Source organism: Gymnodraco acuticeps, unplaced genomic scaffold (assembly GCF_902827175.1).
Source record: "Gymnodraco acuticeps unplaced genomic scaffold, fGymAcu1.1, whole genome shotgun sequence".
NCBI classification, from domain to species: Eukaryota; Metazoa; Chordata; class Actinopteri; order Perciformes; family Bathydraconidae; genus Gymnodraco; species Gymnodraco acuticeps.
Genome location: NW_022992222.1, coordinates 881,430 through 905,146, shown reverse-complemented (window position 1 = coordinate 905,146; position 23,717 = coordinate 881,430). Strand labels below are relative to the sequence as shown.

Genomic DNA, 23,717 nt, shown 5'->3' with positions numbered 1-23,717 from the left:
TGTTAATGCAATGCCCCAGTTAGTGTGTACAAGGCATCTCACAGTCTCTCACAGAAAGAGAATGGATGTTATTTAGATCATTTGGTTACATCCATTGACAGTGAGCTTTTGATTGTGGACGACATTATAGGAAGACGATAGAAGGGATGAGCTGTGGTACAGTCAGTGTCATATAGTTCCTTACTTTTAGTAGATTCTGTTTCATGTGGAGCTTAAGGAATCATCTTTGATGTCAGATGTCAAGAATTTGGGAATTTAACCTTGAGTTAAGCTTTAAAGAAATCAAAGTGACATTGTATCCACCTCAAAGCCTCTAATACATGGAGGTAAATGGCATTTGGGTTTGTAATGATCAAAGTGTTATAAATATGATTGGCACTGCAATAGACCTTTGAAAGCCAGGCCCTATCAAACAAGTTTGGAAGTAGTATTTGGACTTGAGTTTCTTAATACGTTTCAAGTTTTCACTACAAAAAAGTCATGTGTTGTTTTCTTCTAAAAACATCAAAAAAGCCCATTGATATGGCACTCCCATGCATTTTCCCATTCAAGCTCAAATGTTGCGACTGTGGTTCTGAGGCGCTGCGGTCCTCTTACAACCAGAAGGTTGTGGGTTTGATCCCAGCCCATGCAGTCAAACATGTGGATGTAACCTTGGGAAAGATACTTAACCTGGAGTTGCTCCAGATGGCATGGCCCACGTTGTGAATGTTGGTTACCCTGAGCAACAGGCACATTGCTCTGCACGAATGGGGTGTGAATGGGTGAATGATGACTTGTAAATGTGAAGCGCTTTGAACGGTCGTAAAGACTGGCTAAAGCGCTATACAAATACAATACAATTTACCATTCATTCTGACACTACATGAATGCAGCATCATGCATTCCTTATCTTGCAATGTTAAGGGAAGTGTAAAGTACTTGTTTGACCGCCAGGTTTTAAGGATCCCAGAATCCCAAGCTGAACCCTTTGACCAAGTTTAATCAGACCAGTGTTTGTATCCCTCCATGATCCTACTGATACATACACAAACAAACATAACAGAAAGTGTAACAACTTGTCTTCTCAGAAGCAATATCTCAGTGACTTCTCGTTAGCCACCTCTCATTAAGATCTATGATGGTCTTGCTTTGCTAAAAAAGCAAACGTGGGGCAATGTCTCCTGAAAATGATGCCACCAGACAACAGAAAGCATGTTTCTCCCAAGGGTCTCTCATTGCCTCTTAAGCCATGTAGACAACATGACACACTGTACACACATCCAAGAGAAGAAATCATACTTCACAGTGAAAACTCTCAATGGGGACTTGTGCTCATGAAGCATGGTTCAGAGCTGCTAGTGATCACGAGATCAAAACAAAGTTCAGAAAACTCAACCTCTAAGATTTCCGAGCTTTTTCTCTCAACCTTAAATAAACCAGCAGTAAGTCTTATCTTTAAGCTTATTATCCATAATGCCTTAAACACCTTGCTGTTGAACGCTTTGAATGAATCACATTAATACGTAAGCATCTCTATATATAATTGTATAATAATAATCTCTCTTAGTATTGTTTCACTTTAAATTGCTTTATTTGACCAGGGTCAAGGATACAAACAAAGGGATGCAATTAGTGCCAGCGTCTAACTTCCAATAAATAATTCCCTTAACAGTACATAATGAATCCATGTTTAATTAGAAATGGTAATTGATACAAACCGTAAGTCTATTGCACTTTAAACTTCCTCTTGTATTTTTCTTTGCCTTTAAAGCATAAGGTTGTTTGTTTCAGCATGCCCTAAGACTGTTGGGGTTGTTTATCATACAGCAAACCAAAGCATTGTTGCATGGGGAATTAGGGTGGTAGTCTTGTAGTTCTTGGCTTTGTGGTTAAAGCATTGGCAGACGTTTTGTTTACTTGGAAGCTCTCGCGTGGCCACCTTGGATCTATTAGACAGATGTGGCCTTTTTTCTGTTTAACCTAGTAGTTTATGCACAAGAAACAATTATTTTTAGAATAATAATACCTGTTTAGTTATTCTACAATGGCACTGCGATAAGCTGCTTAAGCATCTTCCCACACACTTACGTAATTGCTTGATTTGGCGCTGCGTCTACAAGCAAACTGACATGGCCATAATTAGTGAAAACCTCACATTTATATGGTTCTTCTCAGATTTAGGATACTGTATAAAACACTATCCGTATTCCCTTCGCCCCAAAGTGTTTAATGCAGTTGGAGAGTTTTACAATTGCAGCTATTTAAATGAGTACTTGAAATCGGCAATTAGATGAAGCCGTGATACATAATAGGCCTCTGGTAATTAATAGCACATGAAAAAATATCCAGCTACTCATCAGTGCTTCATTACAAGAATTTGCCTCAATCATCGCAGAGCATTCTTTAACTCTTCTTCGGCATGGGAGGACACGCTATGGTTTGACTACCTGAAAGCAGCAGAAACGGCATTACTGTAAGTCTGGCAACAATGCATGCTGGGTAGCCATGGCATATTTACAGTATGTAATTATGTTGTATGGTGTCCTTTTTGTTTTCTGTTGTTTTTCTGTTTTCATGTGGAACCAACTTTGCAGGTCTCCCTTGAAAAAGAGATTGTCTGATCTCAATGGGATTTTACCTGGTTAAATAAAGGCTACAAACAGGCTGATAATAAAACAGAGGCATGACGAAAAATGAACTACAATTAGTTTCAGAGAGAATCCAAATGGAAGGAAGCAAAGAAGTGATGCAATGGGATGTCATGCTGTGGAGCTTTGATGGTCTTTCTCTTATGGTGTGCTTTTCACTTTATAATGATGTACGTATGTGCTGTACAGTGCATATTGTATGAGAGACATAACATGGCTAACATGGGCATTATTATACGGTAATGAGTGAATGGATGATTTATCTCCATGACATTTTCAGAGCTTTCTCGCATGACTGAAGATCATTTTGGGAACATTGTCAACATTTTTAAAATAAAGGTTTCACTGAGAGATCAAACTGGTTTTGCAAATGGCAACGCGTCAGTTGAAACCAGTCAATACAAATGATAGAAACATAACTTACATCATTTTTCTTTAAGGGATGAAAACAGTTTTTCTATCATTTAAATAGGCACATCGTATAGCGTAAACAGGAGAGAGCAGCCTTACAGCAGAGTGTTTTAAGAGTGCTAGAGCATGGCTCATCATTCAAAAGCTGATCTCATTCATAACTGAACATGCTTCAAAATAAAAGCACAGTGTGTTCAGGTTTTCCTGTGGCACAGCAGGCTGTTCTTATTCACTGTTCATACTTAAACCTTCAAAAGGTAATGAACTGTAATTTGCATACAATGCACGCAATCAACTCATATGGAGCCCGCTTAATCGTCAGCTAGTACGGCCGAGGTTTTCAGGAATTGGTAGGAGATTTTAGGAGAAGAGGTTGTTGGTGCCAAACTTACGGTGTTTGCAAAAATGACCCAACACGACCGTCAGAAGTTCTAAACTGTTCAGGCGTTGTAATTATTCCGTACCGCTGTGTTTTACTGTGCAACATATGTCTTTCAAATGCAAATTCTGCATTTAGTGATACAAATGTCTTCTTTTTAGTATAAAACCATCAGATGCTATTCTATGTCATGCTGGATACCAAACTATAATACTCTGTTTAAAGTCTGTGTCCAAGTGAGCAGGGGCGTCCTTTTTCTCTATTGTACTATTCAATGTGTTTGGATTATTTGCATATTTACAATGGAATGGTGCAGGGATGACGTATTTACCCGAAAGTAAGCAGCGCATGGGTTCCCTCGACAAAAAAGCAATGGGATTTCTCCATAGGATTTTGACAATAGCTCGAAATAAGTTCTGAGGAAAACGAACCTGTTTGATAAATGCACGTTTTGTTCAGCCGGATAATATCCACATGTCTACTTGTTAACGTTATGCTATAAACCACATGTGTCAAACTCAAGGCCCGGGGGCCAAATCAAGCCCTTGGTGGATTTAATTTCGGCCCGCAGGATAATTCTTAATTACTATTAGATCTGGCCCGCCGGTATATTGCACGCACACCTTCACTCAATCCTGAGGGTTTCCTCAGCTCAGAGCCTGAGCCCAAACATTGATGAACTTGCACCCAAGATGAGATGCCAAGTATCTGCTTGAACTAGCATCACAGAGCAGCACACTGACTTCAATGGATGTTTCCTTCTGCACTTTTTTTTCTTTGGTTTTTTGGTTGAGGGAAATAGTTTTGTTGAAGCTGTTGTTGACCTGTGGAAAAATGTAATCATAAGAAATGACTCTGCAGATAGAGCCATGAGAAATGAAGGCAACTGATTATTTAATGTTGTTTTTATAGGCAATCATTTAAGCTTTGTTGGTTCCAGGTTTAATATGTGCAATAAGTTCATTTCAATAAGTTCTGCAATAAACATTGAACCGAGTCCGGCCCTCGACTAGTACCCATTTTTTTATTTTGGCCCACTGTGTATTTGAGTTTGACACCCCTGCTATAAACGAACTACAGCAGGGACTTCAACGTCACACCAACTTAAGATCGCTATTCAAAAATACAGATCAAAATTGTTCAAGTTGAAGCTTTTGTTTGAACAGTTTGCAAGAGCGCAGGTACTCGCTTTCAAGCAGAACAGGGCAAACAAACTTAGAGGAGTGTTTACGTGTTCGGCGTAATGACGTACAACGTCCTCGACAACTTCTGTAGTCCTATTCAGCCACTTGTTAACAACCATCGTTTTTCAGACACATCAACTCTTCAAGGTCACTACTGATGTATTGAATGTCGTGGAACAAAACGTGATCCGTCTCTTCAATTTGTGTCAACCACAGACCTTATTTCCAGCTATTTTCCATTGGCTCTGAGACGAGGGAACCGGAAGTGCTAAAATGCTAACTCACTTCCGGGTTTTAGGACTCGTCACTGCACCACCCTATTAGCACAATTTAATAATGATAAATTATCAAAATATTAAAAGCTGGGACCAACAAAAGTCATGTCTGAATTATATATTACTAGACACTTAAAAACGTCCTTGTCTTTTCATGATAAGTGACAATTTGCAAATAAGAAGACATTTCCAATTTCTCACCTCCTGTCTTTTGTGTGATATCTTGTTTGATTATGCTCCAGTAGCATAACAGCCAGTCTAACAAGACCCTCATCTTCACATGAGTATTTCCCCTTCACGTCAACAGAGAACTTTCGGCCTCAGTGTAGTTTCCCAATAATTAGCTTTCAGAGCCAAGCGTTCATTTATCATGACACCCTCCAGCATGAGTTCATAAGAACCGTTACATCATAAATCCCACTATTGTTTTTCTTTGATGTTGATGGCTTAATCAAACCAAACTGTATATTGAATGATGTGCCTAGACAGATGGTGAGCAAGACTTCAAGAAAACAAGCATAAACTAGAATCTAGTGGTTCCCTGCTACGGAGCGAAAATAATCTACACTCTGTTTGTTTCTTTTGTGCAATCGTATTTTTTATTTGCAAAGTAAATTCAACGATCAGTCATTGGAAACTGTATAAGAATTCATCAATCACAATACTTTATTTATCCCTCGGGGAAATTGAGTTTTGTGACAGTTGCTCTATTTGAAACAGAAATAAAATAAAAGATAAACAAAAAATAATAATGTTTCTAATAATTTATAGTTAAAGTAAGAATGTGCAATAAAAAAGATACAATAAAGATATTCATATAAACAGCAGAAGTTTAACTAAATTGTTAAAAAAGAGACAATAAAACAAAGGTAAGAAGTTAAAATGAAAATGTGTGCAAGGCCTTCACTTAAAAATAAATGTATGATGATATTGGAGCATCTAGCTACCTCTCTATGAGCTGCCATTGTTGTTTCTAATAAACAATAGCATCTACCTGTCGCATCGAAACAAAAACACTTAAATGCAAGCAAGATGCTGATTAGTCCATATTTGGTTTGGACACAAAGACAGAAGTTAAAGCTTTACACGATACATTTCCATGTAGTCATGTATGGCAAGAATCCACCTCTAGTGTAACTGAACCAGGTTGATGCATTCAACCTTAAATGTTCTTCCAGAGGAAGCAAGCCACCCTCCAGAATCCTGTGGGGAAGCACCGATTTGACTCTGCTGTTTCATCAACCTAACAAATAATCAGCCACTATTTCTATCTTTGCCTGGGTCAGGGAATAAAGAAAGATCCCGTGAAATGGGTGGACCCTCTTATTAACCGTTCACCAGAGGGCATGTGTTTGTACAAGCAGGAACATTAGTCTTTGAGGATTATGGATTGAATAGGTCTGTTGAACAACATCTATTTTGTTTTTGATGAACCCAGTGGCTTATCTCTGTGTTTCTAGAGTAATAGGCAATATAAATAGTTTAAAAGCAATGATAAGTGGCACTTGTTGTAGGAAGAACCATGCTGCTGCATATTCCCATGTGGCCTTTACATAAGCTTCTCTACTTTATTGCTGTATTTTCTTCACTCTATGCCCTCTTTGACACAATTATGCACCCCCACTATGCACACTTGCAGACCTCCGCTCTGTATTCTTGTTAACCCTCTATCACCTCTCAGCCCCAGGGCCTATTTTAGAGAAGATGAAAGCATGGCAATTCCTTTGATAGCGCAATTTGTCACATGAATTCCCCCTGATAACAACAAGGAAAGGTGTGAAAGAAAAACAGCAACACATTCACATTGTTAAATCAGAAAATAGAACCCACTGCCAGTTCTCAACTCTGTTTTCTTTGTGGTTGTTTAGCGAGCGCTGTTACTGTACCTGACAACTTCTCCTCGGAAACAGCTGGTTCTACTTACGAACTTATTCTTGTGGTTTTTCTGACAGCCAGGTTGTCAGCGAGCGAGTTTGTTTAAAAGCATTACAGCGCATAAAACAAAAACGTTTTATTTGTCTCAGGGGGCTTTACAGATTGTCCAGAACACCCTCGGTCCTTAGACCCTCACATGGGACAAGGAACAACTCCCAAAGAGACCCTGTTGGAAAAATGGAAGAAACCTCGGGCAGAGCAACAGATAAGGTCTCGTCTGTAAATGAAAAAAAAGATAATACATTTATAACATCAACAGTCCAAATGCTAGAAAATATCATGTGTCTAAATATAAGAAGAAGATCAAGATGGCTCCAGCTGGATGTCAACAATCCGATCAAGGCGTATCATGTATTCGGACTCCTTACCTCCCTAAGAGAAATACAAGGAGTTGATCACCTTGAGGTTGTAAAAATGGCAAACCTCTAGAAACATATTTTCATCACAAATTCACCAGCTCACGTCTTTTAAAGTACCTTATCCACACTGGTGCTTACCTTTTGGCTGTTGGATGCTCACTACCTCTGAAAGGACTTGTCTCAAAACACACTGTGCCCCAGGCTTGCAGGATAAATCCTTAAGAAGGAGCTTGAACTCAAGCAAATACTTTTTTGTATTTGTTAACATCAGGTCGGGGTGTGAATCAATGTGAATCGATGGTGCAGCTTCACAGAAAGCTTCTCCTTTATCCCATTTGGCAGACAGGAATAAACACAGTGGAATAACCAGCTTTGTCTGCAATCAGGATCTTAAACTAGATTAAGTTGATTTGAAGTAGCAGGAGTCTACATTTCAGTGCAAGGTGCTGCCTAGTGCAAGATAAATGGACCCTTCTGCAGCCTCTGACACGTAATGACTTGCGCGGTAAATACTGTTTTTTGTCAGTTGTCTTTGTGGCTACCTCAATTACATTACCGGGATGTTTTTCCTCTGACGGTGACGTTTCAAGAGACGGGAACCTCATCATGTGCAATTTGCCCACACACACCTGCCACCTTTTTCATCATTAGGACCCGACAGGCCCGGTCCGCCCAAAGCCTCAGCCGCCAGACCCCGGCAGGGGAATCTGAATCTTCCTTTCTCAACCATTACTCAAGCCAGGAGACCTTTCACAGTTCATTTGTGTAGTCCAGTGAGTCTGGAGATTCCTTTTGGGTCCCAAATGATGCACCGTTCACTTACCTGCTTCAGCCCTGATTCATTCATTAGTAACTTTGTCTTTACAAACTTTTAGAAAAAAACTAGTGTGTAGAAAAAACATGTTGTGTTTAACCGTCTATTGCTGGGTACTTTCAACAGTTTCATGTTTTACCTATTTTCATCGCCTTTTGTTTGTAGGGCCTTTGCTGCATTATTTCCTTTTTGCATTATTACATTACATGTCACTTGTTAGACGCTTTTATCCAAAGCGACTTACACACTCAATACTGTGGGCAATCCCCACAGGAGCAATTTGGGGTGAAGTGTCTCAGGGACACAACGACATGCTGACAGCAGTGGGGTTTGAACCTGTGACCCCCTGATCCCAACACCAACGCTCTATCCACTGCGCCAAAACTGGGGAACAATAGTCTTGCAAGGGGGGGGAAGAAAGGAGAAGAAGGGGGAAGAAGGGGGAAGAAGAAAAAAGAGGGAGAAAGAGAGGAAAAAGAGGAGAAAAACGATTCTCTTGCTCCCTGTTTCCCTTCTGCATGTACAAGTATTTATATACAGAAGTACAACGTATGCGTTTGTTGACTAATAACACTTGTGTTATGCAGTTAACTATTAACACATTTCTATTATATATTTCTAATACATATTAAGTAAAACGTATCTACTTCTTTCAAGTTTATTACATACAATTATTATTATTTTCTTTATCAGGGATAGTTTTGAAGTACCCAATATGGACCAGCTCATGGTTTGTGTGCTGTGGACAAATACTTAAATGTAACCATTACATTTAATATGAACTAAGAAGGTATTGGTGTTGTATTAATGTATTTATTTTAACAAACAAAGAGAAAACCTATAGAAATTCTAAACATAGCACTCCACTCAATTATTGGACAGTCACATACTTGATAGAACCAAACCTTTATTTTAAAGTAGTTCAACTTAATAAAATGTAAAACAACCCATACAAGTAAGTAAGGTGCAGTATAACAAAATAACACTCTAAATGGGTTTTAACATCAAATAAACATTATCATAACCTTAATAAAATATATACATATCATATATATAAATAAATATCAAACTATACACCGAACTATATACATAAATAAGTGTCCAGTGTCCATGCCTCTGGTGGGGGGATATACATTTTGTTATGTCCTCCAACCATTGCTCCTTTGGCACAATGTAGTTCACTACTCCCTGTACTGGCTGTGTCCAGGGTCCGCTGTCCCAAACCTCCCACACCTCCACACGTGTTGGGCAGTACTTTGCGGGTCAGTGTTTGGCTGTATGGAGCAGGAGCAGGACTAGGAGCAGGAAAAGCAGAGAGAGGCTGGCATTCAGAGCCTGTGGAGCAGCGACCAGGACAGGAACCTGTGAGCTCACTGGTGTAAATATCATGGAGCCCAAAGGTGGAGCAGGGAACTGCTGCATCACCACCTGAGGGCCAGAGGGTGGAGCAGGGAAGTGCTGCATCACCACCTGAGGGCTAGAGGGTGGAGCAGGGAAGAGCTGCAACACCACCTGAGGACCTGAGGGTGGAGCAGGGAACAGCTGCATCTCCACCTTACTTTGATGCTTTGTGATCTGGAATGTGACAACAGCGAAGTTGAGGCATTTATTAGAAATGATCTATAGCAGTTAATGTTTCCAGATGTATAACCGAACACATTTATAATAAAAACTAGTTTGTAATGTTATTGTTTATAAGAGAGTTTAACAAACACGGAAATCAAATACACAGTCACGTTATGTTTGAACTTTTTGGTTGAGTCCATCTTTAAGATGGAACTTAATGTGGAGGTGATGCTGGCCTTGATATGGTCCATTTGGGAGAGGATATCCCTGCCGTACATGGACAGCACCCAGAGACTGCTTGGGAGGAGGCTGGGCTCTGGGGGCTCCTGGCAGACCACAGGGAGGAGGCTGGGCTCTGGGGGTAACTACTGGGGGTGTGATATAAAATGTATGCATGAGGCATTCCTTAATCTGAAACTATCATCATTATGTTTTAGTCTGGATTGAGTCACTCAGTGTAAATCCTTTGATTGATAATATTTGCACCAGTAAATTGTAAAAGTTCAGTAATATACTTATCATATGTGAATAATAAGTAATAGGTACATATGTTTCTCTACTTTACCTTCTGACAGAGGTCACGTCACTTCCGTTTCCTTGGAGTGGGTTTATCCCTCCTGAAGGCCAAAGCCCGTCCATTCCGCATCTCCCATTTCGTTATGGCTTATAGATTTAGTGATCATCTAAACTTTAAGTAAAATAACAATGCAAGTGTTAGAGACAATTACAAAGCGAACAACACTGATACCATGTTAACCATTATTTATACAGGTTATCTACACATATAATCATGTATAAACACACATCATGTTCATAAACGGTGAAGTTATCCTTTTATCCATAAATGATTGATGTATGTATATTGAATTACAATTAATGTAATGTTATATACAGTATATAGCTATCTTGAATATATATTCAACAATATACTGCAGGGCTTCTCAAACTCAGGACCAAGGTCCGGATCCGGACCGAACTGCAAATCAATCCGGACCGAACCCTGTGTCCTATTAAAAAAAAATTATATAAAAAAAAAAAATTATATAAAAAAAATATATATTATTCAAAAAAAGAAAATTCTGATTCTGATGTAAATTAAAGTGGACCTATTAGGCTATATTGGAAACAATATATTGTAGGGTCTTAACTATACAAAACATGTCTGTGAAGTTTGTTGCTTAAAACACCAAACAGTTCACCCATTTAAGCCATACTGCTCATACCCCTCTTTTGCAGCCCTGTTAGAGAAACCTGAAACCCGGATGTTGGGATCCTTAGCTTGAAAAAAGAAAGAAAAGAGGAGGCGGAGCTAATGCCTGATCAGAATTCTACTGGAGATAAAGTTAAATTCTGTTGTGATAAAACGCCATCCTGTTCTTATCCACATCAAAGATTATTTCTGAAACAGTATGGAGCTCAAATGCTTTTTCTCTTGCAGTTTTTTCACAAGGTGAGTTCCTTTTTTGATTTCCTGCTTTTTAAACACATGTGCTCTCCAGTACAGGTTAGCTGAGTCTGAGTGTTAGCGAGGCTTGCTAATGTAAACAAAGACAAGATTACGTCCAAAACACATCAGGCATTGTTTCTGATAGCAATTTTCTGTGGGTCCGCTGCCGATTTGACGTCAGATCGGCAGCAAATCTGTATCCGCTCGTTGTACTCCTGTTTTTAAAAGATTTGGGTACGGAGGAAAAGAGAGAGGGTATTATTTTCTGACGCTGCGTGAGTTCCCCGACACACCGGGGACACATATTTATGTATAAAAGACATCACAAAGTGCATTTTGCATGATAGCTCCCCTTTAATGTATATTTTCTTGTGTCTGACGCGTTGTTAGAATGAACGTGCATATATTTACTTGTGTGCGCGAGCGTGACATGCATTTAAGTTAACCGCAAGTTTACCTTGACTTTCTAATGCTTCTAATGCCATTTTTGCAGAGGTTCAAGGCATTGGCTACAGACAAACAGTGCCATTTCTCCCACTAGTTCAAGCCATCACACTGTATGTATGTATTGAATGTGTGTATACAGGGGCGTTTACCGACAGGCAAGTGCTTGGACCAGAAGGGGGCCCCCAAATAAAGTAGATTAATCCAATCCAATCCAACTTTATTTATATAGCACTTTAAAACCTCCTGACCAAAGTGCTGTACAGAGAGATACATACAATATAAAACCACACAGCTCAGCTCACAAAACATAAAATAAAACATTTAAAATAAAAGATACAAACACAAAACAAACCAGAATAAATGTAAACATTTAAAAAAAAATAAGATTAAGAGGGTCCACAGCAACGACAACATGAAAGACCCTTTAATTTACTGCAACGACATGTCGGGAAACCCCCTTAAGGGGGCCCCATGCATAGCACGACGAAACTGCTTCTTAATTTCCTTTTACTTTACTGGCATTGATCCGGACCATTGACCTTGTATAAAATTCACAAGTGGACCTTTAACAAAAAAGTTTGAGTACCCCTGCTATACTGTGTCCTTCCTGGAGCATATAACACACTTTATCATATTATAGTGAGCAACGATCCCTTATCTCACATAAAGATATTTATATCATATAACATATGATATACTTTAGGTGTCTATATGAACAAATAAACTGATAAACATAAACTCATAAAACGTGATTGGTTTAAGTCCAATCTCACAATGGACAGCGAGTATCATGATTGGATGATAAATTGGAGTTTGACAGACGGTCCTGCGCCAACTAGCGCCACACGCCTCTTTGCTGAGAAAGATGTTTACGTGTGTTACCTTTGAACTCCTGCAGTCCATCTGTCCTTGAGTCAATAATGGCCTACTTTCTTATCAAACGTTCTCATTCACACTCTGTAGAATATCTGTTAAGCCCCAAGGTCCCCGCCGGCGGGTATTTTTATTTATTTTTTTACGACACTGTGTCTCAGGGGATCTTAATATTTAAGAACCTATTAATGTGTTATACCAGATTAACGGGAATAATCTCAGCTAATTGACGATACAAACCATTTTTACCAAAACAAAACACAAGTCTCATAAGAAGCATCTAAATGACCACTGAGCGAAAGATGCTAACGCACTTTGGCACATAACTCAAGATAAAATATACCCTTATTACTTATCATAGCTGCACATACAAGATATCCGATTAAAGCTGAGGTTCCACAGATTATTTAGGTATATATATCATCACTGAGTGATCCGAACTCTTGACAGGGGAAGCAAACACAGACATCACAACACGTACCTTTACGGAGCTTTTACGTGAGATCGTCTCACCGTAGCTGTCAATCTGATCAAAAGACTGGTTCAATGGCATTAAAACGAGAAAAAACGCAGCTGAATCGGTTAATCCATAGGTTGATAATGTTTCTGGGTAATATATTTTTTAATTTATAATCCATAATTCCATTTGTATGTAAAAATCGGAGAGTAAAAGTTAGCTGCTAATGCTAGCCACCAGAGTTATCGCAGCTTCCGGTCTTGGCTATGCGGCAGTCTCACACACACACATACGGTACGTCCACACAGCGGCTTTGGAAAAAGCTTGCCGGCGGGCGTGTCTGAAGCTCGACCAACAACCAATCACATGAATCTCCCGCCCCTGACATACAAGCAGCGGTTTGATTGGCTAGAGCTTGAACTGGCATATGATTTGATTGGCTGACGCTTCCACCGAAAGCTTCAGAAGATTCAAAAGTTGAACATTGCTCAACTTTTGAATCCTAAGATGCCTGGAAATCTCCGCTTTGCTTCCCACAATGCAGTTTGGCGAAAAGTGAGGCAAAGTGACGTCACCCCATTCAAAGTGAATGGGCAGAAGCGTTGGAAGATTTTTTTAACGCTGCTGTGTGGACGTACCGATAGAATGGCGAAGTCACGCCCATCTACTTCCGGTCCATGGGACCTTATTTCGGAAAAATAATGTATTGAAGTCAATGGAGAGAGAAAACGTATCTTTCGATCCCGTTTGAATTGTGCCATGAATTACACATATGATGTTTGTCAATCTTAAAAAATAATTTCCATGTCAAAAAAGTCACAGTTTGTCGTAAAACTGTTGAAATATAAGACTATGAAAAATACGCAACTTGAAAGACTAATCCCAGAGTCGCGTAAGTGATGTCCCAATTGTTTTCCTCCACTAAGAGATAGCTAAGATCAGCGCCACATAGATATAATCTATCTATATGGCGCTGGCTAAGATAAGATAACTTTAACAAGATGCCTGTGTGCTTAGTACCAGGTTGTTATCATACCAGCAATGGGTCTTGCTCGTTCTTTCGCTTCCCGTCTGATGAAAGGACCAGGAGTGGCTGGATCAAGTTAGCTACCTAGCTAGTAGCTAGCACGTTAGTTAGCATTACAGCCTTGTCATTTTTATTAGCCTTAATATGAAGTAACATTAAGTAACCCAAAATGTTAAACAGTAAGAGTTGACCTTGCCTTCTTACAGTGCAGACGCTTTTCTGCTTGCTCTTGTCTCTGCTTACTTTTTTATGCTCTTTTTCTATTTTACTTTTCTGAAAACTTCAAGCAGCGGCTCCTGGACACTGGGACAGTTATTCTTCGTAAATAGACGGAGGGTTTCAGCCATATTTCAATATTTTTACGACGACCTCAGTCTTACAGTAGCGTGGCCTAGCAACAGCTAAAGCCTGGTACTGCATGCTATTTAGCTTAAGCTAGTTAGCAGCAAAATGCCTTCGTTCTCTACAGATGACTTCCACAAACTTATACAGAAGATGGCCGTGTTGGAAATGAAAATGCAACGGTTGGAAGTTAACGTGGAAGTGAATGGACTAGGTTGGAATGACACCACTTTACCAGTGTTGCAAAATAATGGACAAAGGCATGCTAACTCAAAGCTAGTTAGCAGCTACAAGGATTCCAAGGAACAGGAGGGCTGTGTACCGGGTAATAAATCTACAAGTGGTAGTCCTCCCTCGAACTCTCTGGGTGCAAGGCCGAAGAGTAAATCATTTCCATGGGATTTGGGAGGACGAACAACAGGCAGAGCCCAGCGCTCTGAAATCTGTGATGCGACCAGCTGGCCTGCATTGTTATCACCCAGGAAGAGCGCCTCTTCAACCCCTGTTCCTACTCGGAAACAGCCGTGGACAGCTGCTAAAGGGAGAACTACAAAAAAATCCTCCTAAACCACTGAGTGTGCCAATCCAGAACAGATACGCTCCGCTGACCGAGAACCGGAGATCTCTTTCTGATGACCTGGATAACCCGTCCTCTTCACATAGCAGGGTAAGGACCAATAGCTACTCCAAAAGTAAAAGGCTAGAGGGAAAGCTAACGACTGGGCCTGAAACTCTGATTGTGGGTGACTCTGCTGTAAGAGATGTAAAAAGTCTGTGTAGTAAGAACAACACCAAAGTAATCTGTTTTCCCAAGGATAAGGTCTCTGACTTGGCTGAGAAGATCCTGCATATTGGGGCTGAACATCCGACTGTGAAGAATGTGGTACTGCACATTGGAACAAATGATGTTGTGAAACAACAGTCAGAAGTGCTGAAAAAAGACTTTAAATGTCTGTTGGAAACTGTCAGCTCTCTAAATGCAGTGATGTTCATCAGTGGCCTTCTACTGCCAGTCAGAAGAGGAGTGGAGAGATTCAGCAGATTGTTTGCACTGAACACCTGGCTTTCAACTGTCTGTATTGACCATTCTGTCAATTTTATTGACAACTTTAACTTTTTCTGGGACCGCAGATATCTTTTTAAGGCAAATGGAGTTTGTCTGAACAAGTCAGGAGTGAAATTGTTTATCTCTAACATATTCAACTGCCTGCGTCATCAATCTGTTCCCTTTGCCAAGGACAAGCAACAAGAGGAATCAAAACAAGAGAAAGACACAACACATCGCTCAGAAAACCTTGAAAATCTATCACTGCACCCGCCTGAGGAATGTCTTGATTATGGGAGACAAATGGAGGAGTCTCCACCGCCCTTCACCCCCCCTATCACCTCTGAGGATACTCTTCCTTCACCCCACAGCTCTCTCTACTCTCCGTTCACCCTTTCACCCTCGCCCACCCTCCTGGAGATCGCTGAACACACAAAGGAGATACAGAGGGTTGGCACCGATTCCTTCCTGGAGTTCAAAGACCAAACTAAGGCGATACGCAGGGCTGGCAGCATGTCCTTTACCCCCGCTCCTCAACGACGCCCACCAAAATCACTGCAGAGACGCGCACCATCTCCCCCGTCTTCATCACCGTGCCTACGTCAACCACCTCCCCCCCTGGCAGCATGTCCTCTACCCCCGCACCATCTCCCCCGTCTCCATCACCGTGCCTACGTCAACCACCTCCCCTCCCTGGCATGTCCTGGAAAGAGTTGAGAGTGCCATACGCCCTTGAGCCTGGACCCAGCACATATCAGTAAGAGTTTGTTGCGTTTTGTACACACACATCCTTATCAGGCTTCGGAGACTGCAGATGCTTTCTTGAAGGGAGGGGAGGTGGTTGACGTAGGCACGGTGATGGAGACGGGGGAGATGGTGCGGGGGTAGAGGACATGCTGCCAGGGGGGGGAGGTGGTTGACGTAGGCGCGGTGATGAGGACGGGGGAGATGGTGCGCGTCTCCGCGGTGATTTTGGTGGGCGTCGTTGAGGAGCGGGGGTAAAGGACATGGTGCCAGCCCTGCTTATCGCTTTCGTTTGGTCTTTGAACTCCAGGAAGGAATCGGTGCCAACCCTCTGTATCTCCTTTGTGTGTTCATCGATCTCCAGGAGGGTGGGCGAGGGTGAAAGGGTGAACGGAGTATCCTCAAAGGCGTTGACAGGGGGGGGGGGGGCAGTGGAGACTCCTCCATGTGTCTCATATGTCTCCCATAATCAGAACATTCCTCAGGCGGGTGCAGTGATAATTCTTCAGGGTTTTCTGCGTGATGTGTTGTGTCTTTCTCCTGTTTTGATTCCTCTTGCTGCTTGTCCTTGGCAGAGGGAACAGATTGATGACGCAGGCAGTTGAATATGTTAGAGATAAACAATTTCACTCCTGACTTGTTCAGGCAAACTCCATTTGCCTTGAAAAGATGTCTGCGATCCCAGAAAAAGTTAAAATTGTCAATAAAATGAACAGAATGGTCAGTACAGGCCGTTGAAAGCCAGGTGTTCAGTGCAAACAATCTGCTGAATCTCTCCACTCCTCTTCTGACTGGCGGTAGAGGGCCACTGATGAACACATCTGCATTTAGAGAGCTGGCAGTTTCCAACAAACATTTAAAGTCTTCTTTCAGCACTTCTGACTGTTGTTTCATAACATCATTTGTTCCAATGTGCAGTACCACATTCTTCACAATCGGATGTTCAGCCCCAATATGCAGGATCTTCTCAGCCAAGTCAGAGACCACATCCTTGGGAAAACAGAGTACTTTGGTGTTGTTCTTATTACACAGACCTTTTACATCTCTTACAGCAGAGTCACCCACAATCAGAGTTTCAGGCCCAGTCGTTAGCTTTCCCTCTAGCCTTTTACTTTTAGAGTAGCTATTGGTCCTTACCCTGCTGCGTGAAGAGGACAGGTTATCCAGGTCATCAGATCTCCGGTTCTCGGTCAGCGGAGCGTATCTGTTCTGGATTGGCACACTTGGTGGTTTAGGAGGATTGTTTGTAATTCTCCCTTTAGCAGCTGTCCACTGCTGTTTCCTAGTATGAATAGGGGTTGAAGAGGCGCTCTTCCTGGGTGATAACAATGCAGGCCAGCCGGTCGCATCACAGATTTCGGAGCTCTGGGCTCTGCCTGTTATCCGTCCTCCCAAATCCCATGGAAGTGATTTACTCTTAGGCTTTGCACCCAGAGAGTTCCAGGGAGGACTACCACTTGTAGATTTATTACCCGGTACACAGCCCTCCTGTTCCTTGGAATCCTTGTAGCTGCTAACTAGCTGTGAGTTAGCATACCCTTCTCCATTGCTTTGCAACACTGGTAAAGTCGTGTCATTCCCACGACATAGTCCATTCAATTCCACGTTAACTTCCAACCGTTGCATTTTCATTTCCAACACAGCCATCTTCTGTATAAGTTTCTGGAAGTCATCTGTAGAGAACGGAGGCATTTTGCTACCAACTAGCTTAAGCTAAATAGCAGTAGCCTACCAGGCTTTAGCTGTTGCTAGGCCACGCTATTGTAAGACTGACGTCGTCGTAAAAATGTTGAAATATGGCTGAAACCCTCCGTCTATTTACGAAGATGAACTGTCCCAGTGATAAGTTAATGTCCAGGAGCCGCTGCTCGAAGTTTTCAGAGAAATAAGAATAGGAAAATCAGCATAAAAAGTAAGCAGAGGCAAGAGCAAGCAGAAAAGCGTCTGCACTGTAAGAAAGATAAGGAGGATAAAGGCAGGGTTGGGCTTCAACCACACTCTGTTTGCCCTGGGGCGAACTGAGTGCATGAAGACTGTAGAGATAGCGCATGAGTGCCACTGGCTCGCTTGGCAGCTGCCAGGGTCAGCTTCATGTCACACTGTATTCAGATTGTACCACTCACGGGCCAGGCCCATAGAGCCAAGCGCTCTGGGTGTGGGTGAAAGATCGCCCCCCCCCGCTTGGGACAGTTTTTTCCTGCATAGTGGGAGCTGCCATGGCTGCCCGCACAGCAGCTGATATATCTCCGCTAGCCAGTACATAGCTGGCCAGTGCGGAGCTATCAGGATTTGTGTGTGGCGTTGCTCTCTCACTCTGGCCAGAGTTGGGGGTATCAGAGCCAGGGGTGGGAACGCGTACAGAAGGCCCGGGGGCCAATCGTGCGCGAGTGCATCCACGCCTAACGGTGCATTTAGATCGTGCATCGAAAAGAACAGCTGACACTGAGCGTTGTCTTTCGATGCGAACAGATCCACCGCGGCTCTGCCGTAACGCACCCACAGCTGGCTCACAATCTTTGGATGTAGAGTCCAGTCTGCATAAAGTGGTATACCTCTGGACAGTAGATCTGCCCCGAGGTTCATCACTCCCGGTACGTGCGTCGCTCTCAGAGAGAGGAGACGTCTACCGCTCCATAGGATCAGTTTGTGCCAGTGTGTGTAACTGGAGAGAACGCAAACCCCCTTGGCGGTTAATATACGATATTGTGGTCGTATTGTCTGTCCTCACGAGGACGTGATGTCCCCTGAGGAAAGGCAGAAAGCGTTTTAGGGTGAGAAACACCGCTAAAAGCTCCAGGTAATTTATGTGCGCCCGCTGGAGGTCTCTGCTCCAGAGACCCCTCACCGGGCGACCTTCATAAATACCTCCCCAACCTGTCAGACATGCGTCCGTGGTGACCACTTTCCGTGAAAGGACAGCACCCATAGGCACACCTCGTACTAGAAAAGTCGGGTGCAGCCAGTGGCGCAGTGCCATTACGCATTTCACAGTAACCATCACTCTGAAAGCTTTCACTCTTTCCGCTGACAAGCGAGCTGAAAAGGGCACCGAGTTCAGGCAGTAAACCCAGGAAGAGTATAGTCTGCGCGGGGCACAACATAATCTTCTCTGTGTTTATTATGAAACCCAGGTTGAGCAGGTGCTTTACGAGGACATGTGTCTGCGTAACAGCCTCCTGCTCCGACTGTGCGAGAAGCAGCCAGTCGTCCAGGTAGGTCGCCAGGCGAATACCCTGTTGTCTTAACGGGGCTATCGCGGCTTCCGTACATCGTACAAACACCCTTGGACTGAGAGACAGACCGAAGGGGAGTACTCTGTATTCATAACAGATCCCCTGAAATGCGAATCTCAGATATTTCCTGTGTGGGTAATATACTGGGATGTGAAAATACGCATCTTTCAGGTCGACTGATGTAAACCAGTCGTCTTGTCGCACGAGCCGCAGCAGAGATGTGTGAGTGAGAATTCTGAACTTATATCTTTTTAGATATTTGTTCAGAGCCCTCAAATCAAGTATTGGCCGAATTCCGTTCCCTCCCCGTTTGGGAACGAGGAAGTACTTGGAATAGAAGCCGCCCTGACTCTGCTCGGCGGGTACAATAGATATAGCCCTCTTTTCTAGGAGTGAGAGAATCTCTCTCTCCAGAATATGGGCTGACTCTCCTCGGGCCTGCGAATGCAGAATGCCCGAGAAGCGAGGGGGGGTGACGGTGACTTGGAGTCTGTAGCTCCGTGTAACTGTCTTGAGAAACCCAAGCAGATGTTTTGAGCATCTCCTGCTGTATGCTCCTTAGAGCCAGCTGAGATGTCACGTCTCTTCCCCTCTGAGTCTCTATTTGTTGTGTTATGGGGCCCTCCAGTGTCTGAGCACTGTGATGCCCCATTTCGACAATCCCCACCGACACAGCGCATGCGTGTGGCGGTGGTGCCCTTACGGCTCCAACCGGCACTGCGCATGCGCGTGACGGTGGTGCCTTTACAGCTCCAGCCGGCACTGCGCATGCGCGTGACGGTGGTGCCTTTACAGCTCCAGCCAGCACTGCGCATGCGCGTGACGGTGGTGCCTTCACGACCCCAGCCGGCACTGCGCATGCGCGTGACGGTGGTGCCTTCACGACCCCAGCCGGCACTGCGCATGCGCGTGACGGTGGTGCCTTTACAGCTCCAGCCGGCACTGCGCATGTGCGTGACGGTGGTGCCTTCACGACCCCAGCCGGCACTGCGCATGCGCGTGACGGTGGTGCCTTTACAGCCCCAGCCGGCACTGCGCATGCGCGTGACGGTGGTGCCTTCACAGACCCGTCAATTGTCCACCCTTTGAGAGAGGCCGTAGCTGCTCTCAGAAGGGGAACAGTTGACGGACTGTTTATTGTTTTTATTGTTTTTCTTTTCATTTTTTCGAGCTGCGCCCTTGGCTCGAAGCCTGGATGCGTCAGCGGAAAATGTTTTATGACAGACAAATCAATAAGTGTGTGACATGTGTTTATGCGGACTTGAGGATGGTGTTGAGGCATCTCTCGAGGCGGCGGGAACACATTTAGAGCTGGGGAACCGTAGACTTCCAGCTCTGTCACAGAGGGGAGAAGGAGGGGCTGTCACGCCGCTCGCTTCTTTTTCCTCGACTGCTGGCCGAAATTCTGGGTTGGCTGCGCCTGGGCTGCAGCCGGAACCGGAGATTTTCTAGGCCAGCTCGCCCTCGTCCCTTGCCTGGGCTGGGGACTCGGGGCGGACTGCGACCTCTGCGTTTTCGGTATTTTGAACCGAGCAGGGTTCGGGGCAGCTTGGACGAAGGGCTGCCGCTGCGAAGGCAGCGGCTGGGCCCTTCGAGGGAGGCAGAGGTGGAGGGCCTCATCCTCCTTCTTTTTCGACTCGCATCTCCTCTGCATGGAAAATCCCCTCGGGAACGATGGGCATGTCAAGCACATCCTCCTTTTCCCGGTCTGGGAGGTTGGTGAGGTTGAGCCATCTAGCTCTTTCCTGCACCACCATGATCCCCATTGTTTTGCCCGTGGCCTGGACGGCGCAGCGTTGGACATGGAGACAAATGTCTGTGACCGCGGCCAACTCGTCCAGAACAGCCGGTCCAGGATTACTCGACATATCCTCACAGAGCTCCGCTTGGTATGCAGTTAGCAGTGAGGAAACGTTCAGAGCCCTGGCGGACAACGCTGCGGCTCTGTAGGACCGTTCAGTCATTGTCGACTGGAAACGGTCCACCTTCGCTGGCAGCGTGGGGTTCCTGCTTGGTGACGGGCCCATCCTCGGTAGGAGGTGGGCTGCCACCAGCAGTTCCATCAGCGGTATGCGGAGCAGACCGAGCCTCTCCATACCGTCGCAGTCTAGGGAGGAGGCACCCTAGATTGGGGCCTTGTTGCTAAAGGGTCGGTCCCTCCACGAGACCGACACCTCATCCAACATCTCCGGGAAGACCGGGAGGAGTTGCCTCCTTGTCCTCGTTGCTTGGGGAGAATGTTTCCCCTCGTAACGGGACCTGGCGGTCTCCTTGGCCCTTTCGGGCCACGGGATGTCTAGCCTGGACACAGTGCGCTGACACGCGGCCTGCAGGTCCATGCTCAGACAGGGCGAAGCTGGTGTGCTATCGCCCGGGAGAGCAGCCATCGCTCCCGGCTTTGCCGTTTGAGCCGATGACATGAAGATATCTTCTTCTTGCTCATCCGAATCAGACAGAGGAACTCAGAGGTGTCCTCTTCGTCCTCCATGTAGTCTAATTCCAGGACATCCTCCGCGGGCGAGACCATGGTGAGGTCTCGCCGGGAGCTCCCGCCTGGTGAGGCGTGGGGCTCCGTTCCCGCGTCTCTTGCCGCCACCGGGTCCCGGCCTGACATGGCGTGGGATCCCAGTTCCGCAGCTGCCGCTGTTAGTGAGCCCCAGACCGACACAGTGAGGGGCTCAGTCTCTGCGGCGGACACCCCCGTGTCTTGATTGCCAAACGGCGAATCAGTGGACATGAGGGAGTCCTGTTTCAACAAGCTAGCTTGGTGTGCTAGCCGTCGGTGGAGGCTCTTTCGGGTGAAACGGGCACAATGCCCGCACGAGCCGGGGTTGTCGATAGCCTCCTGGGCGTGTTCCAGCCCGAGGCAAGACGAGCAGACCTGGTGTGAGTCTGTGCCTGCTATCTTCAACCCGCAGCCGCATGACCGAGCCTCCGAGTCCCTGACTCCTCTGGTGTGAGGGGGAGAGGCGTCCATCTTGTTCGCCTCGTGGCGTGGAGAGGACCCGCTCGTAACAGGTACGTCGTTGAGAGAAAAAGTGTTACCAACCCGTCCTTAATCCGGAGAAAAAGGGACGGTGTGGGTCCTTTGTTCTCAAAGAATATTGACTGGTGTGTCAATATACTTCTAATCCTTTTCTCCTCCGTGAGAGAGAAAAATAAAAGCATCCTTGCTACCGTGGTGTCGGTAGTAACGGGAAGCTAGCTAGCAACAGGTGCGTAGCTAGCTTGAGAAAAATCAAAACCTTACCTTACTTTCCGGGGAAAGAAACGGCGAGGTCGATTTTAATACTAACTGGCGTTAGTATTACCGTCTTCTTGCGAAGCAGAAGGAGTAGCCGGCGAGCGCCCGTCGACCGAAATGGTTATATTTGGGTTCAGTCTGTGGACCGTTAAGCTTGTCCGGCTACTATAGAGATGTGCTCTGAAGCGAGAAGAGGTGTTTGAATGACGCATGCGTCGTGGCGCAAGCTACTTATAGGGGGTGAATTCCCTGATGTCAAGATCACCAGCAAATCAGGATTGGCGTAATGAGATTGATGCTTCTGTTTGCTCCGCGATGAGGCGCATCCCATAGTGAGACATCGAACGGAGTGTTATGAATGAAAACTGTTTTGTGTTCTTGATAACTATGGACTGACTCAGCATGTGACGGAGCCCACGCACAATAAGGGGCACACTCTGGACTTAATTATCTCAAAGGGTCTGAATATCTCTAAGGTTGTGGTGACTGATGTTGCACTCTCTGATCATTCCTGTGTGTTTTTTGAGAGCTCTATTTCTGTTCACAAAAATGTTCAAAAAGAGGTAACCACAAAGCGATATTTAACTGAAAATACTAGGGAAATGTTTACTCAGAATTTTTCTTCCACACTTGCCCCTGCTAACATCTCAGTAAATGAGCTAGTAGATCATTTTAATTCAAAAATAAAAAATGTTATAGGTGCCATTGCTCCAACTAAGGTAAAGGAAGTGACTGGGAAGAAAATATCTCCATGGAGAAAGGCCATGACCGTGAGAGCAGAGAAAAGAGAGTGTCGAAAAGCTGAACGTAGGTGGCGAAAAACAAATCTCCAGGTTCACTTTGAAATCTATAAAGAGAGACTTGGCCTTTATAATTTGGAATTGAAAAACGCACGACAGTCTTTCTTCTCTGACTTCATTACCAAAAACAAAAACAATACACGTGCCTTGTTTGCTACCGTCGACAGACTAACTAAGTGTCAGTAGCCTCTGAATTTCTATCCACCAGGGCATGCAATGATTTTGCCTCCTTTTTCACTGACAACATTCAGAAAATCAGACAAGCAGTCAGTGCCTCTGCATCAAGTACAGCAAATGTGTTGTCCCTATGTCCACCTAATATCAATTCAAACACCATGACACAATTCCATCAGATTAATGATAAAAACCTAGAGGACATTATTCAACTTCTGAAATCCTCCTCCTGCTGCCTTGATATTATTCCAGCAGGATTTTTCAAAGATGTTTTTCGTTGCATGGCCTCAGATCTACTTCATATAGTAAACAAATCTCTTCACTCAGGTAT

General features: G+C 44.2%; 1 protein-coding gene across 1 annotated transcript in view; it reads left to right on the top strand.

Annotated features, from left to right (window-relative positions):
- Nucleotides 1-23,717, top strand: part of alk (ALK receptor tyrosine kinase) — a 516,591-nt gene that overhangs the window by 315,164 nt on the left and 177,710 nt on the right.